The following is an 11,640-nucleotide window of genomic DNA, read 5'->3' as shown; positions in this document are numbered from 1 at the left end:
AAATACAGGGAGCCACACTTTGCAGAGAGAAAAGGAGAGAGAGCTTGTAACACACAGCTCTAAATGGCATCGACCTATCAAACCCCTCCCCTCGGAGCTCAGGGAGCCCCATGGCAGAGGAGGCAGAAAGAGTGTCAGAACCAGAGGGGACAGAGGCCCTCTGAATCAAGTGAGCAAAGCTCAAGTGAACGCACACAGACTGAAGCTACAGCAAAGGCTGACTCGGGTGTGCATAGCCAGGTCCTCTGCGTATGCATTAGAGCTTTTCGGCTGAGTATTTTTTCTGAGACTCCTCGGTGTGTGAAGGAGGGGATCTCTGATTCTTGTGCTTTCTCTTGGGAATCTGTTTCTTCTGCTGGGTTATCTCGTCCAACTTCAACACGATTTGTTGTTGATTTTTTGTTGTCGTCGTTGTTTTATCTTATTCTATTTTCTATTATGATTTGTTGTTATCTCTTTGAAACCTGCTCTTTTCTAGAGAGACGAAGAAAGGGAGTGAATCTGGATTGGAGAGGAGGTGGGAGAGGAACTGAGAGGAGTAGAAGGAGGGGAAAAACGGTAATCTGGATATATTTTATGGGAAAAAAATCTATTTTTAATGAAGGGGAATACCAAGTAACAAAAAAGAACAGCAGAACATCTCAGCGTCTGCCGTTGTTGTAAGGGGTACTGTTCACCGAAGCTGTCAGACCATAGGATACCAAGGGGTGCTTAGGATTGCAGGATTAAAGCTTCAGATGCCTTTAATAAATGTAATCAATACCAAAAAATAAACACAAATGACATGTTATAAGGTAATACATTAATATGGCCTTGTAATTGTAACCTACTCAAGGTGAGTTTTTAAAAAACTATGATGTCTAATCTTCATTGTCACCATAAGTGGATCTGGAATCAGCTGAGAGACAGATCATGGGGTAAACACCTGTGATGGCTATTTGAAGTGTGTTGGTGACACAGCCATGCCATGGTTCCCAGTGCCTCAGAACTATAAGAAATGGCAAGGCCTTCCTTCCTGGTCTGACTGCAGATGTAGATAATGCGTGCAGAAAATGTACACAGTGGCTTTCTTCCCCAGCCCCTCACCTCTCAGCCCTGTGGTTTTAAGACTGCTCCCCAACAGAGACTGCTCCTACCGAGGCTGGCCACACCTGCCGCCTTCCATGTTCAGCTGTCTGCAGTCTCCTCAGCTCCCTGTTCGCCTGTGTATAATAAACACACCGAGACTGTGGACTCTTGAGAGGTCTTCATCTTAGGGAGCCCAGTCCCCACCTGATTGCAGCTTTTCTCTGTGTTTATATGGTTGTCTTTTCTACATTCTCTCAACTCAGTCAGGCCCACCCCTGGAGTCAAGCTGGATGAGGCACAGAAAGACACAGAAGAAATCCGCAGGAGTCACAGGATGTGGGAATTAGCACAGGGATGTAGATTAACACTGCTGCGGTCATATGTTATTTGTTCTACGAAGCAGATTGTTTTTAATTTATATGGGTGTGTATTTGCATTTGTATTCAGTCCCATGTTTGCCTTTTGAAATGTCAGCTCTACTGAGACATAACCCACATACCACAGAGTTCCTCCAAATGGTACAAGTGGCTCTTGGTATATTCACAAAATTATAAGCCATCACCCCAACAATTAAGACCACTTTCATCATTCCCCCTTCTCCCCAAATGCATATCCACTAGCAGATGTTTCCCCCACCCACCCCAGCACACCCTCTTCTACTTCCTGCCTCCGTGGATCTGCCTGTTGAGTGAGGTGTTGGCTCCTGTTTTCTCTTCCTGTCGATCGTCTTCCTGTACAAATGTAATCCACGTGTTCCCTTACAGCCACTTCTGCTTACTCTGCAGCAATGCAAACATCTCCAACTGTCGCCATACTTTATTTAGCCTCATTTCTATAAATGTGCTATGGCAGGAACAAATGACATCTGCCAACTTCCCATGGCCACTGTCCTTAGCTGACATCACTAGTTTTCTGTTGTGTCCTCTCCAGCTCTCTGTTTCTCCCCATGCATTGCCCGCCACAGGGCAGCACTCCTCTTCAAAGGGTACAATCCTAGGGCGACTGTCTGTCTGTCTGTCTGTCTGTCTGTCTGTCTGTCTCTGTATCCAGCTGTCTTTCTGTGTGTGTGTGTGTGTGTCCCTCTCCCTTCCTGTGTATATGCTATGATACATGTGTGGAGGTCAGAGGACAACTTTGGAGAGACGGCTCTCTCTTTTCATCATGAGATCTACAGATATACCTCAAGTTTTCAGGGTTGGATGGCCACAGCTTTTCCCTGCTGAGTCATCTCCCCAGCCCTCTGGCTACTTCTAGTACCTAATAAAATGTCAACGCCAAGTACAAACCTGCCATAATGCATTGTTAGGGAATAATGATAAGAACTTAATTTCTTTCCCATGCTCTTTAGTTGGACAATGGCTAAATTTGCAGATTCAAAACCTGCAAAGGCAGAGAGTCAACTGTATGTGCCTGTATTCAACTTGAAGCCTATTAACCACATCTTTCTATGCTATTTCTCAAAACCAAAGACTTGTGACGGAGTCTATATGCTTAGACTCTTTCACTCCCTTATATCCTTCCCAAATCAAGAGGTGTGATTTCTATTTCCCGTTTTTTTGAAGCCATAGCAGCCCCTGAGACTGCCTCAAGCTGTGGCGGTGTAAGGAAAATTGGCTACACAATGTGTGGGGTTAGACTATGAAAACACACACCTGTCTGCTTTGTTCTCTCAGGATGCTGACTCTAGGACGACAGTCAAGAAGTTGTAAGGCAATGCAGTGCCCTGTGGGAAGCTCTTGTGGACAGGGAGTGAGGGCTGTGAACCATAACTCTCGCTGAGCTTTCAGGCAACTGGCCGTGTATGGAACCTATCTTTTTTTTTTTTATTAACTTGAGTATTTCTTATATACATTTCAAGTGTTATTCCCTTTCCCGGTTTCCGGGCAAACATCCCTCTCCCCCCTCCCCTTCCTTATGGGTGTTCCCCTCCCAACCCTCCCCCCATTGCCGCCCTCCCCCCATAGTCTAGTTCACTGGGGGTTCAGTCTTAGCAGGACCCAGGGCTTCCCCTTCCACTGGTGCTCTTACTAGGATATTCATTGCTACCTATGGGGTCAGAGTCCAGGGTCAGTCCATGTATAGTCTTTAGGTAGTGGCTTAGTCCCTGGAAGCTCTGGTTGCTTGACATTGTTGTACTTTTGGGGTCTCGAGCCCCTTCAAGCTCTTACAGTTCTTTCTCTGATTCCTGTATGGAACCTATCTTGGAAAGGAGCCTTTAGCCCTGGGTTATCTCTGCCAATGCCCTGTGGGGCACTTGTGACCACTGAGTCATGAGGAATAGAGAACTGAAAGACCAGAAATCGGCTGTTGGTGCTAGAGATCTAGCTCTGTGTGGAGTGCTTGCTATGTGCACAGGCGAAGAGTCTGATCCCCGGGCATGCAAAATGGGTAAAATATGTAGAAGGAACTGAATCAATGCAGGAGGCAGAGGCAAACAGATCTCTGAGTTCAATGCTAGCCTGGCCTACAGAGCAGGTTCCAGGGCTATACAGAGAAAGCCTGTCTTGAAAAAAAAAAAAAAAAACTAAGCAAGGCGGGTTGGAGAGATGGCTCAGCAGTTAAGAGCACTGACTGCTCCTCCAGAGGTCCTGAGTTCAAGTCCCATCAACCACATGGTGGCTCACAACCATCTGTAATAGGATCTGATGCCCTCGTCTGGTGTTTCTAAAGACAGCTACAGTGTACTCAATACATGAAATAAATAAATAAATCTTTTTTTTTTTTTTTTTTGGTTCTTTTTTTCGGAGCTGGGGACCGAACCCGGGGCCTTGCGCTTCCTAGGTAAGTGCTCTACCACTGAGCTAAATCCCCAGCCCCTAATAAATCTTTAAAAAAAGAAAAAACAACCAAAACAAATAATTGAATCAAGAGAGGAGAAAAAGTTTTCAGCCTACTTCAGAGCAGGATCTGACACTGCACTCACATACTACTTAACTCCCTAAGACTACAGGATTGTTCTGAGGAAAATGTCTTGTTTGGAAGGGGGTTAATTTGGGTCTGGTATAGCTCAGGCTGGCCTTAAACTCTCTGTGTATGGCCGTGTACACGAATGGCCTTGAAATCCTGATCCTCCACCTCCAAAGGGCTGGGATCACAGAGGCAGTTCTCAGGTGAGAACAGTGTCTCAAGTGATTCCACCTCTGTGCAACCGTCACAGTGTGCACGCAGGTAAAGTCAAGATGCCCACAGGAAATATTCTCTCAGGGGACTATCCGTAAAATCACCTGTGGCCCATCTTTATGACTAGTATGTCTACATTATTTCCTTCCTCTGGAAATTACTCCCTGTCAGTGGTAGAAACTCACTCTAGTACTCAGAACTCCCCCACCCGCTTTCTTTATCCAGTTAGGTAACTCAGCAAGAGTGAACACCATAGCTCATTTTTTATGCTGGATACTTTAGGAAAAAAATCCTCAGGTGACACCAGGGACAAGAGCCATCGGGCTGAGAGGACGATATTCACTAGAGTGGTAGTTGCAGTCGCTGGAGGGATGGCATGGGCATCCGAGTTCAGTACCCAGAACCCATAGATAAGAAACTGGGAAGAATAGCCCAGTACTTGTAATCCCAGTGCTGGGGAGGCTGAGGCAAGCAGATTTATGAGGCTCACTGGCCAGCCCCAGGACCTAAAGAGAGATCCTGTCCCCCAAAACAAGATGAGGACTGGGGTAATGGCTCAGTGGATTAAGCACTTGCAGTGGAAGCTTAAGGATCAGAGTTCAGATCCTCAGAATCCACATAAAACCCAGAGTTCCTACTGGGATGTGGGGGAATAAAGACAGGAGGGTCCTCGTAGGGCTTAGAGGCATAAAATACACACGAACAAACACCGGGCCCAAAGCGATGAGCTATCCTAACTGACTGCTCATGTCCGTTACAGATTGAGCAAAGCGGGGAACAGGAGAGCCTGTTTCAAACAAGATAGAGAGCAGGCACTCACCCTGAAGTCATTCTCTGACCTCCAACATGTGTGCACACAGGTACACATGTACACACATAGTGATGAAAGGGAGGAGGAAAGGAAAGGAGGAAGGAGGGAGAGAGGGAGGGAGGAGAGAAGGGAGGAAGAGAGAAAGGGTGGATGGCTCCAAAGGAATGATACCTGGGGTTGGCCTCTGGCCTCTGTATGTACTTCAGGACCTGCCCTGCCCCACTCTCACACACAGAAGAGATCAGGAATCAGGGCCTGGAGAGCTCTTTCAGCAGTTCATCTTCCAGGGGACCTGGCTTCAATTTTCCCACCAGGCAGCACATAAACCACCTATAATTCCAATCCTAGATAATCCGATCTCTTCTTTTGGCTTCTGTGGGTATGAGACATTCATGTGGTACACAGACATGAAGCATATGACAGAGGACACCATGCAGGAAGCCAGGGTTCTCTTCTTCCACCAGGGGCCTTCATACACTGCACCTGCCATCTCCCATGCCCTCCCTCGTCCCTCATCTTCTCAACCTTCTCTATCCCCACACTGCAGTTTAAAGAACCGGGGTCAGTTGGTTTGAGAGCTGTTCCCTAGCTGTTGCAGCCTGGTGCTTCCTCATGCCTTGATGGAGGTCTGGGGTCGCCTGGGAGGAGGTAAGCCAAGTGGTGCCCACACAATGGCTTCTTTCCGCATCTTAGCTGGAGGTGTCCCGGCAGTTGGCCCCTGGAGCGGTTAAAGATAGATGACCACCTGATCCACGTGTTATCTGGTTTCTCCACTAAATACCTACAATTTTCTCCTTGCAAATGGAAAAGCTGTCTCCTGAGAAACACAAACGGACTGAGGAAATACCTGTCCCTTAGCAGACATTATCTCTAGATTCAGCGATCACTGCTTCCTGCCCAAGTTTTTTGTTTTTTTTTTTTTGTTTTTTGTTTTTTTTTAACTGTGGAGATTGCAACAGTGTTTCAGCCTATCTTTTCCTCACTGACCTGCTTGTCTTCCCCTTCACCTCTGTGAATTCACCTAACAGCATGAATGGATGGGTTCTGTGTATGTGTGTGTGTGGGGGGGTATATGTGTACATCCGGAAGCCTGTAGCGTACATCTGTGTGGTATGGGCATGTAACCTTATACACAGAGGCCAGAGGAGAGACACCCTGTGTCCTGCTTTCATTTCCACGAGACTGGGTCTCCTTCTGACCCTGGAGCTAGGCCACCTACCAGAAAATCTCAGGAAACCTGTCTGTCTCAGCCCCACCACAGCACCAGAGCTGCAGGGTTGCGTTGTCTCGCCTGGCTTTTTGCATGGGTTTGGGATTTGAACCTGGGTTCTCATACTTACGCGTGTTTCCTTTCACCTGCTGAGCTCTCTCCCCAGTCCTGATGAACTGGAAGACCTAGGGGGATGTGGAGAGGAAAAGTAAGAATAAAATTTGTTTTTATGTAAGGTAGGGGATCGGCCAGGCCGCGTCTAGTATCAAAAAGCTCTGGGTTCAGTCCTTAGTGCTGGGAGAAGGAAAAAAAAAACTGGGCAGGGAAAGTTCTTGATTAAAGTATGCAGGATAATCCGAGTGAAAATGAAATAATTGGCATCTTGAGTCAGATTTAAATAATTTCTTTTCATTAGCATGATTTGAATGAGAATGACCCCCACAGGCTCACATTTGAATGTTTGGTCCCAACAATAGGAACTGTTTGGAGATAGGAGGTGTGGCCTTGTTGGAGTGGGTGTGGCCTTGTTGGGTGGGTGTGGCCTTTTGGGGGTGGGCGTGGCTTTGTTGGAGAAGGTGTGTCACTAGAGATGGACTTTGAGGTTTCAAAAGCTTAAGTCAGGCCCAGGCTCTCTTCCTTGGCTTACAGCTTGAGGATCAGCTATGAGTTTTAGCTGCCTCTCCAGCAGCATGTACCTGCTGCCATGCTCCCAGCCGTGATGATCACAGACTAACCTTCTGAAACTATAAGCAAGCTCCCAATTAAATGCTTCTATAAGTTGCCTTGGTTACCATGTCTCTTCACATCATCAATAGAACAGTAACTAAGACAATCAGCATATATGTATATCTACTACATTTAATTTTTTTATTTATTTAATTTTATGTGCTTTGGCGTGAGGGTGTTGGATCCCCTGGAATTAGAGTTACAGACAATTATGAGCTGTCATGTGGATGTTGGGAATTGAACGTGGGTCCTCTGGAAGAAGAGCTGGTGCTCTTAACCACTGAGCCATCACTCCAGCCCCCCAGTCAGCATACATTTGTCCTCCAGCTTTGTGTTTATGTCATGAGTGCTGACGTTAGTCCAACAGAGAGAGATCAGTGCAGAAAAGGCCAATTACTGCCTGCGTGCGAAGTTAAAAATACTGGTGACACTTCCAAGCACTCTCTACCAGCCCAGCCTTGCAGAATCCCACACATGGCCGATTTAGGAGTTGCCTAGAAACACGCATTCAGGACCTGCCCCCATGTGGCCCATACATATACAGCCACCCAATTAGACAAGATGGATGAAGCAAAGAAGTGCAGGCCAACAGGAGCCGGATGTAGATCTCTCCTGAGAGACACAGCCAGAATACAGCAAATACAGAGGCGAATGCCAGCAGCAAACCACTGAACTGAGAATAGGACCCCTGTTGAAGGAATCAGAGAAAGAACTGGAAGAGCTTGAAGGGGCTCGAGACCCCTTATGAACAACAATGCCAAGCAACCAGAGCTTCCAGGGACTAAGCCACTACCCAAAGACTATACATGGACTGACCCTGGGCTCCAACCTCAGAGGTAGCAATGAATAGCCTAGTAAGAGCACCAGTGGATGGGGAAGCCATTGGTACTGCCAAGACTGAACCCCTAGTGAACGTGATTGTTGGGGGGAGGGTGGTAATGGGAGGGAATGGGGAGGGGAACACCCATATAGAGGGGGAGGGGGAGGGGTTAGGGGGACGTTTGCCTGGAAATCAGGAAAGGGAATAACATTCGAAATGTAAATAAGAAATACTCAAGTTAATAAAAAAAAAAAAGGAGTTGCCTAGAGAAGACAATCTTATCGTGTGTGTGTTTGTGTGTGTGTGTGTGTGATCCTTCTTGTGTTTTGAAACCAAGTCTCTCATTGGCTTAGAGTCTCTCCTTGTGTGCAAGGAGGCTGGCTAGCCAATGAGGACCAGGGATCCACTGTCTCTGCCTCCTCTGCACTGGGATTGTAAGGGCCACCACACGCAACTTTTCAGTAGGTGCTAGGGACCCTACTCAGGTCCTTACACTTTACACGGCTAGCACTTTACCTAGCTCCCCAGCTCCTAATCTGAGTTTAACCTCTAACGTCATGAAATCTTTGTGGTGTAATTTTATGACTTTTCAACCACATTTTAATTTGTATGACTAAGTAACGCTTGCTGGTTTATTATATAAAATACAAACTTTGCTGTGCAAAAACATATGCTCGCCAAGTATAATTGGACTTAATGGCCGTCTAAAGCCTTCCTTCTGCCTTTGTCTGAAAACATAATCTCTATTTTGGGGCAGAACTGCCAATTTACTTGATTTAGGGTTGTTTTTTTTTTCTCTCTCTCTCTCTCTCTTTCACTTCTGTAGAGGGAGAAAGGCTCAAGACCTACTAAGAGATAGCCATGGGCAGGAGAACTGTGGGGAGTTCCTGTAATTTTATACCTCCACATGTATTTTAAGTGTAATTTGGTATAGTAAATGTAATGGTATAAATTTCAGTGGAAGAACACTTGCCTAGCCTGTGCAAAATCCTGAAGAGCTGAATCCTCAACACTTCCAAAATCAAACAGACAATTAACGATTAAATATAAGTTGAACTTTCTTCACCCTGGCAACAGAATTTGGTCATCCTTGCACGCAGTCCACTCTGCCTCCTCTGGATTCTTGCATATGTCAGCCCACATGTCTCCCACACGTAAATAAATCTCCTGGCAGCCTCCTTCCTATGGGACGGCTATATACAACCTACTTACACTGATGGCTCTGAGGGTAAAGGCACCCTCTGCCAAGCTTGACAACCTGATTTACACAGGTTAGAATGAGGACACTCACTCCTGCGAGCTGACCTCTGACCTCCAAGCAGATACTATGGTACATGAGTGACCTCCTCCCCATAATACGATAAATAAATTGAAATGTCATTTTAAAAGAAAGAGAGTGAAAAAGGCACCCCTTGAATCCCAGCACTTGGGAGGCAGAAGCAGGCAGACCTCTGTGAGCTCAAGGCCAGCCTGAGTGAGCTACAGAGCGAATTCCAGGACAGTCGAGGCTAACACAGAAACACTGTCTTGAAAACAAACACAAGCCATAAACAAAAAGAAAAGAATTATTCCTATGGTGACACATACATGAGCTATAGCAAACGGAAGGTTGGGGCTAGCTGGGTCATAAACTTAATAAGATCCTGCTTCAAAATAAGAATGTTGTAAAGGGTTGGGTATGATCTCAGGAGAATCGTGCTTACCTAACATAATCAAGGCCTTGGTTTGGATCCCAGTATTTCACCCAACCAATCAAAATGATACCCTAAAAGAGACATCACAAACATCATGGAACTCCCCCAGAAACCTGCCAGAGCCAGGGCTACTCCAGAGAGACCTCAAGGTTGAACTGAGAAAACTTTGTTGACAAGAAGGCTCTTCTTTGGCCTTCAAAACTGTGTGTCTTTTACACACGACTCCCAGACTCCTTGGACTCCCTCAGAGCATTGTGAGGGTATGGAGACGACCTGGTTGCTTTCTTCTTGCTTTCTTCTTCCACCACAGAACATCTTCCCCTCACAGCCCACCTCACCACCTGTTCTAGCACCTCTTGTCCTTGGGCCACAAAGGAAAGGGGAGCCAATGGTTACGGGGTATCCACCATAGAATATTGTTTGGACTTGGAGTTAAGCCAATAGGAAGTCTTTGTTAGCTTCTAGCAACTGTACCTGGTCAGGATCCCAGTGTAGCACTGAGTCTTTCTCAGGGCGAGCTTTAAAGAACAAAGTCCATATCTTGGCTCGACATACTTCAGTTAACAAGAACAGTTAGCTAGAAGTGGAACTACAGAAGCCAAAAAGCAAGATTAGTACATTTAGGGACTTTCCAAGATCTATGGGCATTGATGGATTAGGTCTTTGTTTTTGTTTTAGCTGGTGGTGCTGTCTACATGCTGAGTTTTATGGCCTGAATGGTACTGCCATCATGGAGTCAGTTGTGCTGAAGTTTGGGGGACCTACAAAAGCCAGGAACCCATTATGACAATGACCCTCTCTATTCTCGGATTCCTCAAATAAGTTCTATGAACTGTAGAGTTCACTCTTGGAACTCTGGGAGCAGAGAGAGTAGGAGCCAGACTCTGTCTTTGCTCCCTATCCCAACATCTTGTTCTCAGTGGACAGATCTCTCTCCCCTCCCCTCCCCTCCCCTTTCCCTCCTCTCCACTCCTCGTTTATTTGCCTTTTCTCTTTTTAAGATAGGCTCTCATGTATCCCAAGCTTTCCTTGAACTAGATATAAAGCCAACAATGACTTTGAATCTCTTTTCCTTCTGCCTCCACCGTCTGAGTTCTGGGATCACAGCCATGTGCCATCATATCCAGTTTATGTGGTGCCAGGGCCTCATGCGTACTAGGCAAGCATTCTGTCAACTATACTACAGGCCTAGACTGAGGATTTTTCATCTAGATGTGGTTTAAATAGGTTTGGCCCTCAGAGATTTATGTGTTTGGATGCTGGGCCATAGGGAGTGGCACTATTAGGACTCGTAGCCTTATTGGAAGAGGTATGGCTTTGTTGGGGGAAGAGCATCACTGTGTGGGTGGACTTTGAGGTCTCCTATACTAAGGCTTGTGCAGTGTGAAATCCAGTCTCCTCCTGGCTGCTTTCGGATCAAGATGTAGAACTCTTGGCTCTTCCATCACCATGTCTGACTGCAAGCTGTCATTTTTGCCTGCCATGATGATAATGGACTAAACCTCTGAAACTGTAGCCAGCGTCAATGAAATGTTTGCCTTCATAAGAGTTGCCTTGGCCATGGTGTCTGTTCACAGCAACAGAAACCCTAACTAAGACAGAAGAGTAGTGGTAGAGAAACAGGCCCTGATGCCTGCTCTGAACATTTACAGTGGCCTTCCTGACAGATAAGAGGAAAAGCTTGTCACAGGAGTGAAGACACCTGTTAAGTGTTTAACACACTGACTGCCCCGTTATCTCCAACAGATGAAGCATGGCATCCCATGTACATGCTCTAGATCCTTGTAAAAGTCTGTGTCTGCCTTCTCAGACTTGGTTACAGAGATGTAGATCCCTATGGTTGGCTTTGTAAGAAATAAAATTGATACTCATTCTCAAAGTAAAGTATCCTAAGTCAGCTTTGGTCTAAATACAGATAAGTAGAAAACAACCCCATCAAACTCTTGGTAGTCTAGCTACACCCCAAGGCAGAGGGGGTAGGGGGAGAACCCTAGGTGTCTAGAGTAAAACGTTATTAGAGACGAGCTTGCCTAACAACCTGAGGAGAAGATACGCCATGATTATGTGCCTGACAAGCTTTCAAACAAACAGAGGTGAAGCCATCGGGTTGGTTGGGTGCTTTGCCAGTGAAGACACAAGCTAGAGGAAACCTCCACTGAGAATGTGCCCACCAGATTGCCCTGTGGGCAAG

The 11,640-nt window shown here is 46.2% G+C and overlaps 1 long non-coding RNA gene across 1 annotated transcript; it reads right to left on the bottom strand.

The window, feature by feature from the left end:
• Nucleotides 1-5,426: 5,426 nt before the first annotated feature.
• On the bottom strand, nucleotides 5,427-10,232 carry LOC120101086 (uncharacterized). The gene is made up of 3 exons (XR_015674224.1): nucleotides 9,924-10,232; nucleotides 6,340-6,394; nucleotides 5,427-5,717 (listed from the first exon to the last, which is right to left on the bottom strand). It is a non-coding gene; the product is annotated as an uncharacterized LOC120101086 (long non-coding RNA).
• Nucleotides 10,233-11,640: the final 1,408 nt, after the last annotated feature.

The sequence above is a fragment of the Rattus norvegicus genome, chromosome 2 (assembly GCF_021556685.1).
Source record: "Rattus norvegicus strain SHRSP/BbbUtx chromosome 2, alternate assembly SHRSP_T2T, whole genome shotgun sequence".
Taxonomy (NCBI): domain Eukaryota; kingdom Metazoa; phylum Chordata; class Mammalia; order Rodentia; family Muridae; genus Rattus; species Rattus norvegicus.
This window is presented reverse-complemented; position numbering and strand designations above follow the sequence as displayed.